Source organism: Canis aureus, chromosome 11, assembly GCF_053574225.1.
Source record: "Canis aureus isolate CA01 chromosome 11, VMU_Caureus_v.1.0, whole genome shotgun sequence".
NCBI lineage: Eukaryota > Metazoa > Chordata > Mammalia > Carnivora > Canidae > Canis > Canis aureus.
This window is the reverse complement of record NC_135621.1, coordinates 7756191-7774273: the sequence shown is the minus strand read 5'-3', so window position 1 is coordinate 7774273 and position 18083 is coordinate 7756191. Positions and strand designations below refer to the sequence as shown.

Below are 18083 nucleotides of genomic sequence, written 5' to 3'. Positions count from 1 at the left end.
AAAAAAAAAAAAAAAAAAAAATCCAAGTTTATTAGAGATTGAGTTACAATGAATTTAGGAGATTAATTTTTTAAAGTGTGATCCACTTAACTAGAATTTAATTCACTTCAAATTTTCAGAAACAAATATATTGAAATGTCCTTTTGAATTTTACTTAAAGTCAATTTATGGGAATAAAGATTACTTTATCCAATAGAGTGGCTGAGGCACATATATTTTTCCTTCTCTGACCATTTGTGGTCTTTTTAGTACTCATTAGCAACCCTATCCAAGGATAGTATTACAAGTTTCTATGAAATTCACTGAAATACTCAAAGATTTTTTTTTTTAATTTTTATTTATTTATGATAGTCACACACACACAGAGAGAGAGCAAGAGAGAGAGGCAGAGGGAGAAGCAGGCTCCATGCACCGGGAGCCCGACGTGGGATTCGATCCCGGATCTCCAGGATCGCGCCCTGGGCCAAAGGCAGGCGCCAAACCACTGCGCCACCCAGGGATCCCTACTCAAAGATTTATTAAATGACTACTATATGCCTTGCCCTTGGTAAGTACTAGGAATACAAGGACACAGTTCCTGCAACCTCAAATAGCTCACAATCTAGTGGGAGAAAATAACACATAAGCAAAATAACTATAAAACAGTGTAAGAGGGATCCCTGGGTGGCGCAGCGGTTTGGTGCCTGCCTTTGGCCCAAGGCGCGATCCTGGAGACCCGGGATCGAATCCCATGTCGGGCTCTCGGTGCATGGAGCCTGCTTCTCCCTCTGCCTATGTCCCTGCCTCTCTCTCTCTCTGTGACTGTCATAAATAAATAAAAATGTTTAAAAAAAAATTAAAAAAAAAAACAGTGTAAGAAGTCCTGTAACCAATTTTAAATTTATAACAAAATATAAAACTTTGTGGGTAGTTAACATGAGGCAATTTAAAATGATGCACAGAGTTGGAGAGGTAAGTGGAAACTCGAAGTGACAGTATTCCAGGTGGAAAGAACAGCACACACAAATGCTTGGGATTGTCGAAACTAAGAGATGTTTAGGGAATTATCAATAAATTCAGTTTGGCTTAAAGAGCTGTAGGTGTGTAGTGATAGGTACAGAAGTTAATAAGGTAGGCATATAATAAAAGACCTTTTATGTTTTATGAAGGAATTTTATTAGATCTTATACCATTGTGCTGGGCATGTTGAAAGAGTTTAAAAGGGACTATCAGATTTGTACTCTAGAAAGGTAATTCTTGAGAAGGAGAAAGGAGATTGAGAGGTTCACTTAGGAGACCAGATTAATAAAATTAATAAAGACTGGGGCAAAGACCACAGAGTGGGCACAGGCAACATGAGTTGGATGTTTAAGAAATGGCTCTCAAAATATAGTCAGTGGACCCTTAGAGGGTCTCACGATTTTTTTTTTAAAGATTTTATTTATTTATTCATGTGAGACAGAGAGAAAGAGAGAGAGAGAGAGAGAGAGAGAGAGAGAGAGGCAGAGACACAGGCAGAGAGAGAAGTAGGCTCCATGAAGGGAACCCAACGTGGGAATCGATCCTGTTATTTGACCCTTTCATTGGATGGATATTTGCAATGATAGTGCAAAAACAATGGCGGGTAAAATTGCTGACACCTTAGCATGAGTTAAAGCAGCAGCACCAAATTAAAACTAGAATCATTGTATTCTTCATCACCTCCTTGCAGTGGAAAACAGTTTTACTTAAGAATATTCATGTTGAAAAGATAAAAAAATAATGATTTTATTAAATACACATTTAATATTATTTGACAAACTGGCAAGTCTCTATAGAGCACATCCATTCTATACTGAAGAAAATGACTGTCATGAGGAAAAAAGTCTGGTGCAATTATTTCAATTTCAAGAGAAACTAGCTTCTCTTTTCACTGTGCCACTCTTTCACATAAAAGGCTATCGGACAGACATCTTCTCAAAAATAAATGAAGGGAGCCTGTAACTTCAGGGAAAAAACTTGAAAGTATTTGTTGTTGCCAATAACATTCAAGTGATCAACAAAAAACGGAATCCTGGAAAACCTGACTTTGCCACCGTGAAGCTTGATAGCTTTTCACTACTTAAAGACTTTCCTCGTAAGATTGGTGATGTTTTAACAAATGTGATTTAAAAATATTGTATGATGAATTATGTCAATATTTAGACTATCTGCATAACTCCATGAATCAGTATTTTCCAACTGCATCAAGTTACACACAACAAATTTTAACACAATAGTTTTATAAAAAGTTCATTGATGTAGTTTCAGATTCCACACTGCAATTACATTTTCATCATTAAGCCACCACTGGTCAAGTTCTGATGTGGTATTAATTATCTGCAAATACTTCTCTGTGTTCTAACTACATATCTGTGAGGCTGAGTTTTCTTTATATACTTCAATCCAAACAATATATCACAATAAACAATCTGAACAATATATCACAATAAACAAAAACAAATGAAAATTTAGCTATCTTCTGTTTAGTCAGATATTAAAGAAATTTCAAAATGTAAAACAGTTCTACTCTTTTCAGTACATCATTTTGTCTTAAAGGTTATTTTTCATAAAAATATTATTTATGTCAAAATAGAATGGTTTTAATATTGTTATTTATAACTAAATATGTAAAAGTTTGATTTCTAATCCACTTTTATAAAGTTCTTTGTGTCCTTAATAATTTTTAAGAATGTCTCACTCTCTATCTCAAGTAAGTTAACAAGTCTTTTTTTTTTTTTTTTTAACAAGTCTTTTTAAAAAATAACTTTAACAATGTAAAGGGGTACACCCAAGATCAATACATCTGAAAACTTCAGGCTTAGGAGGTAGCAACTGCAAGACTGCTAACTAATTAGATGAAAAGAATGAAGTTGAAGGAAGAACTCAAGATAGCTCTGAAACGATACCTGAAATAGGAAATAGGACATAGATATAGATTAGGTTGAGGGAATGGGAGAAGATAAGGTAAGATTTTAGTTGAATCATGGCAAATCCTACATGACATTTAGAAAAAAATCCAGAATTCAGAAGAGAGTTCTGAGCTAGAAAAATAGTGGCATATTTCTGTCAGTTTGAGCTGAGGAAAAGAATTAGCATACAGTCCATCCACTGATTTTGAGAACGTATTATGGTATGAAAGGAGAAGTCATCAGATGGAAATTTGTGAAATATTAATGCATTTAAGTTGTAAGCAAAGCTGCTGCATGTAGGCAGCGAAGCTGTATATTGCCCAGTACCAAGGAGGGCCTTTCATATAGATTACAAATGTGGTAAATGCCCAAGAACTGTGCAGTACATAACCCAACAAGCAAATATGGCAGTCCTGGAGAGAAAGAGTACCAGCCAGCCAGAGAATTTGTTAGAGAAGTGAAAACAGTTCTTGAATCATGGATTTAAATCAAGAAGAAGTCTTTTTTTTAAATTTTTTAAAATTATTTATTTATTTATTTATGATAGTCACAGAGAGAGAGAGAGAGAGGCAGAGACACAGGCAGAGGGAGAAGCAGGCCCCATGCACCGGGAGCCCGACGTGGGATTCGATCCCGGGTCTCCAGGATCGCGCCCTGGGCCAAAGGCAGGCGCCAAACCGCTGCGCCACCCAGGGATCCCAAGAAAAATTCTTTAGGAGACAGTTAACAAAAAGAAGTATTAAAGGAAGGTCAAATAAACTGGGATACAAAAAGGTCAAATAAGGACTTTGTTAAATCCTGAATGGGTGGTAAGAAATAATAAGTACTGCCTTTTTAAAGTTGGCTGTCAAAAGGAAAAAAAAAAAAACCCTAAAGAATGATATTTGGAGGACATACGGGTTTTTTTGTTTTTGTTTTTGTTTTTGTTTTTAAAGACACGACTAGAGGGCACCTGGATGGCTCAGTGGTTGAGCATCTGCCTTTGGCTTAGGTCATTGTCCTGGGATTGTGGGCTCGAGTCCCACCAACATCAGGCTCCATCAGCCTACGTCTCTGTCTCTGTGTGTCTCTCATGAATAACATCTTTAAAAATAAAATAAAATACAGATTTAGATTTATAGGCTGGAGGTGAGGGGGAGATGACACTGGAAAAGAAAGAAAAGGAATAAATTACTGTTAAGTGAGTGTCTACTCTATGTGTGGCAGTATGCTAGGCATTTAAATATATACATATAAGTAGAAGGAAGGAGATAATGAAAGAAAAAGCAAGTTCTAAGAAGCACTGAGATAAGTAACACTGGTAAAGATTGTCCTTTATAGCACAATGATCCAAAAGAGAAGGATGGATATGGTCCACAGGTAAAGCTGAAGTATTAACACTTTTTAAATGCTGTTATAGACATTACGGATGAATGTTAACAGATCACTATCTATTCTGATTCCAACTACTGACCTAGATAACAGTTCATATCCCAATGTTAGCTAACAATTGTGGAGTTAACTTAGGGGTTGACTAGTCAGTCTGTGGATTATAACCTGAGCCTTTTAGTTCTATTTCTTTGAAGTAATTTAGAAATTACACTGTTCTCAGCAACTCTGCTCTACTGGTTTTTTAAAGAGAGGGGAGAAAAAAATGACTCAGAAATATTACACATAGATCAGATACTAAGCCAGTTACCTAGTGTTAAACTAATTTGGACTAAGTATAAGGTAGGGATCGAGATCCATCTCTTAAGACAGAAAACAGCAAAACATCAATGGCTGATATTATTTCATGAAGGCAGAAAATCAAACTTCATGCCAGACAAATACAGTATATCTGAATTGCCCTATTTCCGTTTCAAGTAAATGCATACAATTCAAGGCTGTAAGTTGAACGTTTTGATTCAACAGAAAAATACAACTTGATAAATTAACTGAATATTCTTGATAAATTAACTGAATAGTTAACTTACATGAAAACCTAATACTATACTGAGCAGCCAAAATACAGATGTTAAGTCTCTATGCTGACACAGTAAAACAAAGATGTGTATAGGTATTTTCAAATCTGACATACAACCACCTAATGTTGTGAAATCTAACACTATAAAACAAGAATTATCTTATTAAGAAAAATGAGACCAACCTTAAACTCTACCCATGTCTAAAAGGTAAGTTCTTAGAGAAAAAGAAAAATTTAAATCTCTTTAAAAATTAAACACTTTTACTTTTGTGAGATTAGAGATTAGTTCAACAAGCATTTGCTGTGTGCCCATGTTAGCTATTTACAGATAAATGAAAGAGAGTTTAAGAGAATTTATATATAAATTGCTTCTCATAACTTTATTTTTGTTCATTTTGACTATTATCAATGATAACTGTAACATAAAACATTCCACTTAAAAAAAAAAAAAACTTTAGCCATTATGAATCCCAGCACCAAAACTGCAATACATTTTTATGTTCAACTTCTAGAAATTTCCAAACATGCAAAAATCCTCATGTACCCAGTACCAAACTCTCAACTTCAAAAATTAACATCTTGCCACTTTGGCTTTATCCTTATCCCCTTCCCTTCCTCCATGTTTTACTGGACCATTTAAAAACAAATCTAAGACATTCATAATTTCACCTGTATATAGACAATGGAATATTAGTCATAAAAAGAATGAAATATTGCCATTTGGAACAATGTGGATGGAGCTGGAGTGTATAATGCTAAGTTAAATAAGTCAGAGAAAGACAAAACAGCATATGATTTCACTGATACATGGAATTTAAAAAGCAAGACAGTTGAACATAGGGGAAAAGAGAAGCGAATCATAAAACAGATTCTTAACTATAGAGAACAAACTGAGGGTTGCTGGAAGGGAGGTGGGTGGGAGGATGGGTTTAACAGGTGATGGGTATTAAGGAGGACACTTGTGATGAGCACTGGGTATTATATGTAAGTGATGAATCTTTGAATTCTACTCCTGAAACTAGTATTACACTATATGATACGGAATTTAAATAAAAACTTGATACTAACAAACAAAAAATTACAGTATATATCCCTAACAGGTTAAGGGATCCTTTCTGATACCATTGTCAGTCCCAATTGAATAGTCTGTTCATGTTCACTTTTCCCCCAATTGTCTCAAAAGTATCTTTTCAACTGGTTGGTTTGAATCAGGACCCAAAACAAGCCCATACATTTGCAGATCAATTTTAATAATTCAAAAGTCCTAACTTGCTCCTGCCAGCTAACTTCTCTGGTTTCATCTTACTGTGACTGAGTTTAACATCTGACTGATTTCTGTATCTATTCATATAGTTAACCTTGACTCATGTGAATTACTGTAAACAGCTCAAATCTTTCTTGGATCAAACCATGGAACAAAAACAAACTAAATCCAATAATTTATGAGTACCTAGGAATACCAAGCATCTATCTACGCAAGAACCGTACACTTACATTATAGTCTATGCATGAAATATACTCTCTAAAATTTCTAACTTCAATTTAATCTGGATATGGCTTTTAAACATTGAATCTAATGCTAGTTATTAAACTTGATTGTGACCATGCTCTGTTTGGCAAAACTTGGAAACATGGTACTGGTACTATGTTATATTATATTTCACAACAGAAAGTTGGTCGGTTTAAATGAAGGAAATGTATTTTCAGCATTTCAAAGGAGTGTGCATATAAAGATCTTAATGGGTTTTAAAATGAGAAACCTCAAAGTGCAGTTTTGGGAAGTGTGTTTATGTGCAGGCACAAGCATCCAAAAGGATTTGGAGCTTGGATAGCTAAAATAACAGAAAAAAGCAGTTTATTGGTAATTAGCACACAGGAACTTCCTTTTAACATTATTACGATGCCTATCTTTAGGTGACAAACACCTAAGAAAGGACATATATTTTCAAATAACAAAAAGATTAATATATAAAGCAGTTTCTCCTCCTCTCTAGGAATCTTGCCTTTCAACCAAATACCCCCTTAGTTATCTTTCTTCCTTCAGTACATTTCATGAGTGATCTATACCAGTTGTTTCATTTTCTGATCACTCGATTCCACTTTTCCTATAACCTATTTCTTTTTTTTTTAAATTTTTAAAAAAATTTATTTATCCATGACAAACACATAGGCAGAGACAGAAGCAGGCTCCATGCAGGGAGCCCGACATGGGACTTGATCTCAGGTCACCGGAAACACGCCCTGGGCCAAAGGCAGGCGCTTAACGGCTGAGCCACCCAGGCGTCCCCTCCTATAATCTATTCGGATTCCCAATATGCTGTTTCCATCTGTCAAATAGATGGAATCTTGTTCTTCTGCCACTCTCTGCATCATTTAGCAATGCTGACCATTTTCTTTCTTCCTTTTTTTTAAAAAAAAAAGATTTTATTTATTCATGAGACACACAGAAAGAGAGAGGCAGAGACACAGGCAGAGGAAGAAGTAGGCTCCTCGAGGGGAGCCCAATGTAGGGCTTGATCCTGGGACTTCAGGACCACCCACATCCAGAGCCGAAGGTGCCCCTCAACCACTAAGCCAACCAGGTGTCCCATTTCCTTTTTTCTAAAAGCTTTCTTCCCCTTGGCCTCTATGACATAATGGGTTCCAAGTTTTCCTGAATGTTCAAGATTATTCTTTCTCTTTGATCTTTTTATGTCATTACTTCAGGACACTCTTTAAAATTTAGTATATAAGTCCTTATATTTTATATTAGAAAATTCATATATGCTTATATTTCTCACCTTTGGAATATAACTCCACAGCTGCAGTTATTACTCTTCAAGCTTTGGTTCTCTATCTTTTAATTGCATCCTAGGCAGTTTTGTTTGTTCCATTACCTCAATTTAGAGTCTCAGAGAAAGTCATTCTATATATTTTTCTTAAGGAGAACAATACTAAGAACAAGGTAAAGTGATATAATGAAAGAATGATAAAATGAAAGAAAATTTGTAAAGATTCAAGATGTCTTTAAAAATTACAACAAAATGGGATCCCTGGGTGGCGCAGCGGTTTAGCGCCTGCCTTTGGCCCAGGGCGCGATCCTGGAGACCCGGGATCGAATCCCTCGTCGGGGTCCCTGCATGGAGACTGCTTCTCCCTCTGCCTATGTCTCTGCCTCTCTCTCTCTCTCTCTCTCTCTCTCTCTGTGTGACTATCATAAATTAAAAAAAACAAACAAAAAAACAAAACAAACAAAAATTACAACAAAGTATAGGTTTTTGGAATATTACCCTAGATTTATGGCTCATAGGTTGCATTTTAAATTTAAGACACATTATTAATTTAAAATATGTGAATATAAATGAATGACAAGGAATCAAAAGCTGGCTTATGAGCTATTCTCTCGACCCCCCACAAAATCAAATCATTCAATCCTAGGTTTCGTGTCTGAAAAAGAGTAAAACTGGTAACAAATTTGTATACTTTCATAGAAACTTTGAGAGTGTATTTTTAGTGAATTATGATAAATATAGCTTGTTAATATGCAATAACCAAATTTACTGTTTCAAATAAGCAGAACCTATCTTACTTATAAATACTTTAAAAGTCTCAGTACAGTTTGTCAAAATGAAACCAATACTTTACAGTTAAGAGTTTCCTAATATATATTTCATAATTTTTAATCAACTAGGTCTATGCACCATTTCTGAATCCATTTATACAGTTAACCTTCTAATTATATACACAAATTTGGCTTAATCACTCTCTAAAAAATTCTAAAGAAGTACATATTAAGTTTTTCTGAATGTATTTAAGCAAATACAGTATTGAAACAGATGGTGTAAAAAACAAAAACAGAATACTGCCGAGTCACCTAAATGTTTTTATTATTTATCTTGAGCAAAAAGTAGTATGCAATAGTTTTATGAAATACTTCCTCTTGCCAAGAAGAGCACTCAAGGACAGAGTGCTGTAAAAAAACTAATACGGCACCAGATTAAGTTTATACTTAGTGTTTTGGTCACCAGTGTGGAATTTTGTTAATCAGAACAACACAAATGGCAGAGAGACAACGTATGAGTAAGAACTACTCGCTTAGTTTTCCATCTGATTATTCTTGGCCTCTCATGCCTTATGAGGACGATTTTGGATTCTTCTCTGGATGTTTTCTGGCCCGTGAAAATTGTCTTTTTCATAATCATCAATAACCCTCAACTTTCATTCACCAGATACTTCATCACACGTCTTTTGTCAGTATTTTTGAATTAATGAAACTGTTTGAATTAAATCAACTTCTTGTGCTACTCTCAGTAAGAGTATTTTTTATTTCAGAAAAACAGTAAAATTTAGATTTTTTGGGTAAATTCATATTCCCAAAGCTATTCTTTGAAATAACTATACCTAAATAAAACTATACAGAAAAAATTAATTATACAACTTAGTCAAAATTTAATAGATTTGTAGCTCAGAAGCTATGGCTACATTAAACTCTGAAAAGTAAGGAGTATAATTTATGAATTAGGTTTCTCCTCTCTTCAGGAACCTCTAGCTTTTATAATTATTCTACTTTAAAAATAAAGTTTTTGAAATACAGGATTTAACTAGCCATGTTTTTCCAACTGAGTAATTATACTACGTACCCAATGTCAACATCTTTGGAAAACAAATGGTCAAATTTAACAAAAGAGAAAATCTTGGGTTAAAATTTTTCTAAGGTATTACTGCAAAACACTGTTTTCAGAGGTTGTGAGAAATCAGAAAAACTAAATTAGAAATGCAAGTTCTGAAAAAACCAAGCACTAGACTATTTCAAAAATATAACATGAATATAAAGATGAAATTTTCCAATCACATTTTGGCATCCAGCAGAAAATTCCAGATAGGAAACTTCAGTATTTTTTAGGTAGGTTTAGATTTCTAATACAGATTTTAGGTTATTTTAGGGTATATGCATTTTTATAACTACAGGACTATGTGTTTTAAACAAAATTATATTTTACCTTAACATTTTTTTTAGTATTTAGCATTTTTTTCTCAATGGAATAGCAGAAAAGTATTTAGCTTTAGCAGAGGATATATGGTTTCAATTCTGATAAAAATGGGCCAGGACATTCCTTTGTTTCAGCAAACATATGCCTACTACATGGGTATTTTCTTGTTCATAAGCAGCACGTAAAATGCAGATTCCTGCATAAAGATTTATCTTTGTATTTTTCTCATCCTATCGTGGTCCACCCAGTATATATTAAGAAATATTACCTACAGAATTTCTCAAAATGTGATCCTAACACCAACAGCATTAGAATTACCTGTGAACTTACTAGAATTGTTAATTCAGAAGCTCCACTCAGCCCTACCAAATCAGAAATTCTGGCGATGGGGCCTAGGAAACCATTTTTAACAAACTCAACAGGTGATTCTTCTTCTATCACCATATTACAATTTGTTTTCCCTTGACTTTTGATACTCCATGTAGGAACTGGTTACCTAGTAAGCAACATGAGCACTAGACAAATCCAAGATTAGTCATGTTTATTAGAACTAGCATCGTCATCTGATGTTGAGGACCAGGGGTTGTCTCCTGACAGATATAATGGCAATTCTGAGTTTATAATACAGAATGATCTATATATTACTATCTTGAAATTTCTTTCTCGAGGGCCTAAGATAAAAGCCCTCTGCTGGCGGTGAATTTGTCTAAGTTACAATTACAAGTGCTTCTAATGTGACTCCAATAAATACACAAAAATTTCATTTTAAGCTGGCATTCATCCAGAAAAAAATGTGCATCCTTACTTATATACATAAAAATAAGTGATAATTCTTTAAACTTTTTTCTAATCTGTACTATTTTCCTCTACTATTAAGTTCTTAAATATCTTTATGTAATATGTTCTATTTTAAGTTTATGTAAATAGTACTGAATTAAAATCTCATTTTTTTTTCTTTCACTTGTATATTTTAACCTTATCCAGTTTTAAAGATCTTACCATTGTTACTTCTACCTGCTGTATTGGTATCCTACAGTATACTGCCATTCATCATTTTTCTCTCTTTCCTTTTTTTTTTGTAGGGGGAGAAGGGGCAGGGAAAGAGGGAGAGAGCAAATCTTAAGCAGGTTCCACATCTGGCACGGAACCCCCACCCAGTATGGAGTGCCACTTGAGGCTCGATTTCACTACCCTGAAGATCGTGACCTGAGACAAAACCAAGAGTTGGACTCTTTTTTTTTTTTTTTTTTTTAAGATTTTATTTATTCATAGACACACAGAGAGAGGCAGAGACACAGGCAGAGGGAGAGGGAGATGCAGGCTCTATGCAGGGAGCCCGACGTGGGACTTGATCCTGGGTCTCCAGGATCACACCCCAGGCTGCAGGTGGCGCCAAACCGCTGCGCCACTGGGGCTGCCCAAGAGTTGGACTCTTAATGGACTAAACCACCTAAGCGCCCCTCTTTCATTTATTTTTTAAAAGATTTCTGCTTTGTTTTTGCTAATGTATAGTTCTTTCTACATTACAGGTATTATTCTCACGTAGGTTTTAGATATTAAAAAACTGACATTTGCTTTTCATTTCATGTATGATTTCTATAACAGAAATACTTAATTTTGACATAATCAGACCCACTAATTTTCACATTGTTTTCTGATCCCTAAAACAGATATTCTCTGAAATTTCAAATGAGCTTTAAAGCTTTACATTAAAAAGAATATTTATTTTAGAGACAAAGTGTACAACCGGGCACACACGAGTTGGGGGAGGGGCAGAGGAGAGAATACTCCAGCAGACTTCTGTTGAGTGAGCAGCCCAATGTGGGGGCTGATCCCCCGAGATCATTACCTGACCTGAAACCAAGTGCAGGACGCTCAACAGAATGAGTCACCCAGGTGCCCAGAGTTTTTGTTTCTTATTTAAGTCTATCAGGTATAAATAGTGATCCTGTTTTTTTTCTACAAATAAATAGTTCTCCTAACAAAATCTAAGTGCCTATCTGCTTTAAGCAATCTGTTTTTCATTGCCTAGTGGTGCCACTTACTTAAGTTCTCATATATACATGAAAGGGTTTTTTTTTTAACTCATTAATTTATTCCATTGTATTTGCCTTTCTTTTCCTAGCCATCATACTTTTGTCATTATTATAGCTTTGTAGTAATTCTCACTAATAGGTCCAGTGCTTCCTTCCTCTTGCTAAAAGTGACTTAGCTAATCCTGGACCTTTATTGGTAAATGTTAATTTGAGAATGAATTTGTGAAGTTTCTCAAAAAAAAAAAAAAAAAGTCAGGATAGAATTTTTAATAGGAGACAGTGACATGATAGATATAGAGAAGTAGGCATCACCAGGTTAAGACATATATAGTACATGATAATCTTTTGCCTATTTCCCATGAAGGTTTTATGCATTCCTAATCATTAGGTTAATTTTCATTGTGCTATTTTCTAGTTGAGTTACTAATGGTATACAGCAGGGATCAGGAATCTAAGGCTCACAAGCTAATTCCAGTTTGCTACATTTTTTTGTAAATAAAATTTTACTGGATCACAGTCACACCCATTTGGTGACATAATGTTGATGGCCGCTTTCAAGCTATACTGGTAGAATTATAGTTGAGTCAGGTACCATATGGCCCACAAGCTGAAAATATTATCAGGTTCTTTATTAAAAAGGTTGCTGACCTCTGGGTATATTAATTTTTATGAATTTAATCTTAGAGAATCTTGGTGAATTTTCTCAGTTTTAGTAGTCTGCTAATGGGTTTTACATAAATGACTGTACCATATGCAAGTAGTGATATTTTTAATTTTTTTTAGCTTCAATCTTATTTGGTTTGTGCTCAGAATTCCTCAATATAATGTTTGTTCCAGACTTTAGATATATAGACTGTACTGAGTTAGGAGAATTACCTTTTATTCTTAGTTTTCTAAAAGTCTTTTCATACACTGATGCTAATTAAAAAAAAAATTTTTTTTGGTATTCTAATAAACTATCACTGGGCAACTTAAAACATTCTATTACATGGTATTAGGCATATTTTATGCTAAGTAGATACTTAACTTTTCATGCTTTGACATTTGGGTTTCCTATACTCTGTGTGAGTCAGTGAAGAATGGAACTCTTAAATACTTCAGCACATTTCTAGTGGTACTTTCATTCACCAACATTTACTGCATGTATATGATGTTATTAGGTATTATATAAGAAATTGTGTTTTCTCTTTCAGAACCAAGTACTATTGTTTAAGTAAGTAAAAATAGTATTGTGCTAGCAGTGAAGAAAATAAAAGAAAATATATACTTAGTTTTATCTTTTAAGTGAAAACCAGTAATTTTAAGTAGAAAAGATCTCTAAATCCTTAGTACTCATGGTACTTCTCAAGGCACAAAGCAACTCTGAAATTTCAAAAATCATTCAAAGCTATAACAAGAATATAACAATCTAAAGATAAGCTAGAGAAAAGCAATAGCTGTTCCGAACTAAAGGCTGAAAGTAAATATTGACAAAGAAAACATTCCCAACTTCTAAAACTTCATCCATCAAGAAGTTTACATAACTACCATGTACTTCCAATGCCTTCTTACACTGCTCCACCCTGGTATCCTAAGTGGAGTAATAATAAAATGTAACTAATATACAATCTCATAAAAGATTTTTTTTTTTAAGATTTTATTTATTCATGAGAGTCCCAGAGAGAGAGAGAGAGAGAGAGAGGCAGAGATACAGGCAGAGGGAGAAGCAGGCTCCATGCAAGGAGCCCAACGTGGGATTCAGGATCACACCCCGGGATGAAAGTGGCACTAAACCGGTGAGCCACCGGGGCTGCCCTCATAAAAGATTTAAATGAAAAAACTTCACCTAAGATAAAAGGATAGAGAAGCACTCATTAAAGGTGCATTTTTAATTTTTTTGTTTGTTTTTGTTTTTAATTTTTTTTATTTATTTATGATAGTCACACAGAGAGAGAGAGAGAGAGAGGCAGAGACACAGGCAGAGGGAGAAGCAGGCTCCACGCACCAGGAGCCCAACGTGGGATTCGATCCCGGGTCTCCAGGATCGCGCCCTGGGCCAAAGGCAGGCGCTAAACCACTCGCCATCCAGGGATCCCTTATTTTTGTTTTTTAAGCAACATTTAATAACACAGTAGATAACATATACTTATCTAACTAACTTGATACTTTTTTATCACCAAAACTATAGCAAAATATCCTGTTCATTGGGCGAAAACGGCCTACTTAATGTGTGAACACTGCAGTGCAATTTAAAACATACTGTAATTATAATTTCAAAACTTCAGAATTTGAATGTCTGTGTTCTCTCTTTTTTCATACGGGAAAAGAAAATCATTTGAAGCTTGGACAAAAATTCCATAGCTTTATTCTTAGGACCACTCTGTTGAGTCTCCATGATTCAGATGACACAAGGAAGCTTCCATTCAACCTTTTAGAGAAGACGTTCCAGTTCTCATGATTTCATCCACCAGGAGAATGTTGGTGGCAACCACAGTGCAGCACTGAAGAGGCTATTTCTTTACAAAGTGGTTGGTTATCCCACATGCCTACTGCAGCTGCTACCACGGGCTCACCTGTGTTCAAGTTCACACCCACGAGCAGATCTGATTCTGAATGTTCTGCCCAAGTTTCCTGAAGCTCGAAACTAGAGTTCTGAACAAGAAGCTTGGGAATGCATCAGTCAATAAACATTTGAGCTCCAAGCTGGGCCCTGACTTTTACACTGGGCTTTTACCAAGGCTTCTGTTATTGCCACCTCCACTGCTCTAGCACCTGGAACACATCAACAGCATTTTTTTTTAAAGATTTATTTATTTGTTTATGATAGACAGAGAGAGAGAGAGAGAGGCAGAGACACAGGAGGAGGGAGAAGCAGGCTCCATGCCAGGAGCCCGACATGGGACTCAATCCTGGAACTCCAGGATTGTGCCTTGGGCCAAAGCCAGGTGCTAAACCTCATCAACAGCATTTTTAACAGTCCTTATGCCATCCCTTATTGCATCTTTGAGTGAATGTGTGCTTATTTGGTCCTTTGAGCAATGTGATGGAGTGAGGATTATTAGATTTCTCGATAAAGGTGAATTTCTCCTCTCCCAATGTATACTCACAGACAAGTCCCGCATATCTAAAGCAATCAGGATTTAGGTCAGCAGAAGAATTTAGCACTACTCCACCACAGGCAAGAGTTAGCTTTATGTATTTTTCCTTTAGCTCTATGCAAGAACATTTAAGGAAAAAATGTCAATTCCCTTTTGAATGAATCCTTTATCTGAATCACACAGACTTTTTCAGTTCTATTTTTTTTTTACTCTATCTTCAATGAATTTTCTTTCAGCTTTTACAAGTTGCTTTTTTCCGCACTCTTATTTTTAAGCAAAGCCATAATTCACTTTTTTCATATTCTGAAACACTGCACATGAGGATGTATGCATCTTCTACTCTTTTTTTCATACCAGGATAAGCACCCCATGGTCCAAAACAAGACCTCTGATTAAGCTTGTATCAGTTTCAGATTTCTTTTTCATTTCCACGATCTCAACATGAAAAGGTCAATAAGTTCATCTTGTTTTTTAATGCCCAAAATGGAGTCCACTATAGCCTCTGTTAAGTTCAGCATGCACTTCAGTACGTATAGATGTTCTGGCCACATTTATATGTGTTTTTAAGCCCATTTCTTTGCTTACTTTGACTTGTTCCAAAAACTGAAGTGCCTTTTCCTTTGCAGCTTCAAATCTTTGTTATTTATTCTGGGATGAAGACCTTCAGAAATGTTGAAATCCGCCTGTTTCTGTAGCTTTCCAATGATTAAGACATCAGAAGTGGTACCATCACCAGTTATGTCATCCTGGGCTGTTGCCACTTTGGCTATTAAGGAGGCTATTGGGTATTGAATTTGCATTTCATGAAGCAGCACACTGCTATCTTTAGTAAGGTTAATGTCTCTAGCATCAAAAACAAGCATCTTCACTGTGCCCTTAGGCCCCAAGTTGGTCCTCAGCATGTCCTGGGCCGCACTGATGTTAACTGCCAGTGCCATCTAGGCTCGGGCCACCTTGGCCTTGGGGTTCAGGGTCTTCATGGCCGCCACAGCTAACCAGCACAGGAAGAGGAGACCTGGTGTGCAGAGCGTCCAAAGCCAGCTCAGCATGACCATGTGTTTCAGTTTTGTTTTGTTTTTTTTTTGTGTGTGTGTGTGTTTCAGTTTTAAAGATCAATTTTCTTTTATGTTAGGTTAGCAATAAATGAATAATTTTTAATTTATTCAAGAATCTTTATTTTAAGGATTTCAAAATACAGGTTTACAATCCCTTACCAGAAAAATCTGAAATTCCAAAAGCCCTAAAAATTTAAAAATTATTTTATTATTCACTTGAGGGCAACCTACACTAAACTGATATAAAACTATCTATAGTCCTTTACCCTACTAGTGTGAATATTTGCTGAATATTAATATGTTTAATTAAGAGAGCCCCCCTGGACTCTATAGATATGTTAAAATAATAGGTGGCATATGCATCATATTACTTCTCAAAGGTTTAAAAAGTCTGACCTTGAAGTACAACCAGGACTAAGTGTTTTTGATGGAGGGTAGATATGATCATTCTAAAACCATTAAAAATGTTTTCTCCCATTCTGCATGTTGTTTTCACTCTGTTATTGTTTCTTTACTGTGCATTAAACCTTTCTGGTTTGATGTAGTCTCATCTCTTATTGCTTTCATGGCTGTGCTTTGGTGTCATATTTAAGAAATCATTGCCTGGACATATATCATGATGCTTTCCCACTAAGATGTCTTCTAGGAGTTTTATAGAGTCAGGTCTTATTTTTAAATCTTTAAACTATGTATTTTATAAGGGATTAATATCCAAAATATATAAGGAATTCCTACAATTCAAAGGCAAAAAACCCCCAAATAACCAGATTAAAAAGTGGGCGTAGGACTTGAATAAACATTTCTCAAAAAGGAGGCATACAAATGGTCCACAGGTACAGATGCTCAAACATCAGTAGTCATTGGGGAAATGCAAATCAAAACCACAATGAGATATCACCTCCTACCTGTTAAAGCTGACTATTATCAAAAGAACAAAATATAAAAGTGCTCACGAGGATGTGCAGAAACTGGAACACTTGTACACTTGGTAGAAATGTATAATGATGCAGCCACTATGGAAAACAGTATAAAGGTTCCTCAAAAAATTAAAAATAGAAGTACCATACGATTCAGAAATCTCACTTCTGGGTATACATCCAAAAGAAATGAAATCATCTCAAAGAGATATCTACACACCCATGTTCAATGCAGTACAATTTACAACAGCCAAGATAGAGAGACCACCTAAATGTCTACTGATAGATGAATGGACAAAGAAAATGTGTATACATGCAACAGAATATTATCCAGACTTGATAAACCGGGGGGATTTTATGTTAGGTAAAACAAGCCAATCACAGAAAGACAAAAACTGCATGATTCCATTTATATAAAATATCTGAACTAGTCAAATACTCATAGAAACAGAGAGTATAATGATGGCTGCCAGGGGCTAGGGGAAGGGAGAAATGGGAAATTACTGTGCAATAAAAAACTTTCAGTTGTATATGATGAATAGATTCTAGAGATCTACTGTATAACAATGTGCCAACAGTTAACAATATGGTGCACTTAAAAATTTGTTAAGAGAGTAAATCTCAAGTTAAGGCTTCTTACCATATTAGAAAAAAAAGAAAGATTTCTAACTCTTTCATCCCTCATTTATCAAAAGCAATTCTTATGCTCTTCTATTTCTACTTGTGCTTTTATATTCTAAAACATTTAATTTTAAAAATGCTTTCATGTCAGATTCATTTGATAGAATGAATTTTGATAGAATCTTTTAATAGATACTTTGAAAAAAATCACAAAAAGCTTGAGAAATATTAAACAAAATGTTTAATATTTGACATATTAGACAATGCAACATAGTATTAACAACATATGTATACTGCACCTTATTCTAAGAGATTTGAAAAAAATAAAAGATTTTAATTAGAAGCCTTTTTAATTATAGCATGTTAATTATTATTTTTTATAGCATATTAATTTAAATGCAAGTTCAGGTAACTTCTACCCTGAAAATAAAATATTAAAATATGAAGTAGATACATATACTTACAACATATATTTAGGTATCTTCTATCATTTTGGATTTTGTTATCTGAAATCAAAGGCTTCAAAATCATGCAGTCAGCCATAAAAAGTGAG

The 18083-nt window shown here is 35.0% G+C and overlaps 1 protein-coding gene and 1 pseudogene across 6 annotated transcripts in view; both read right to left on the bottom strand.

Moving 5' to 3' along the window:
* USP15 (ubiquitin specific peptidase 15) overlaps positions 1-18083 on the bottom strand; it is a 122215-nt gene that overhangs the window by 50150 nt on the left and 53982 nt on the right. The gene's annotated exons all lie outside the window — the stretch shown is intronic.
* LOC144323314 (T-complex protein 1 subunit zeta-like) lies at positions 11967-18083 on the bottom strand (annotated as a pseudogene).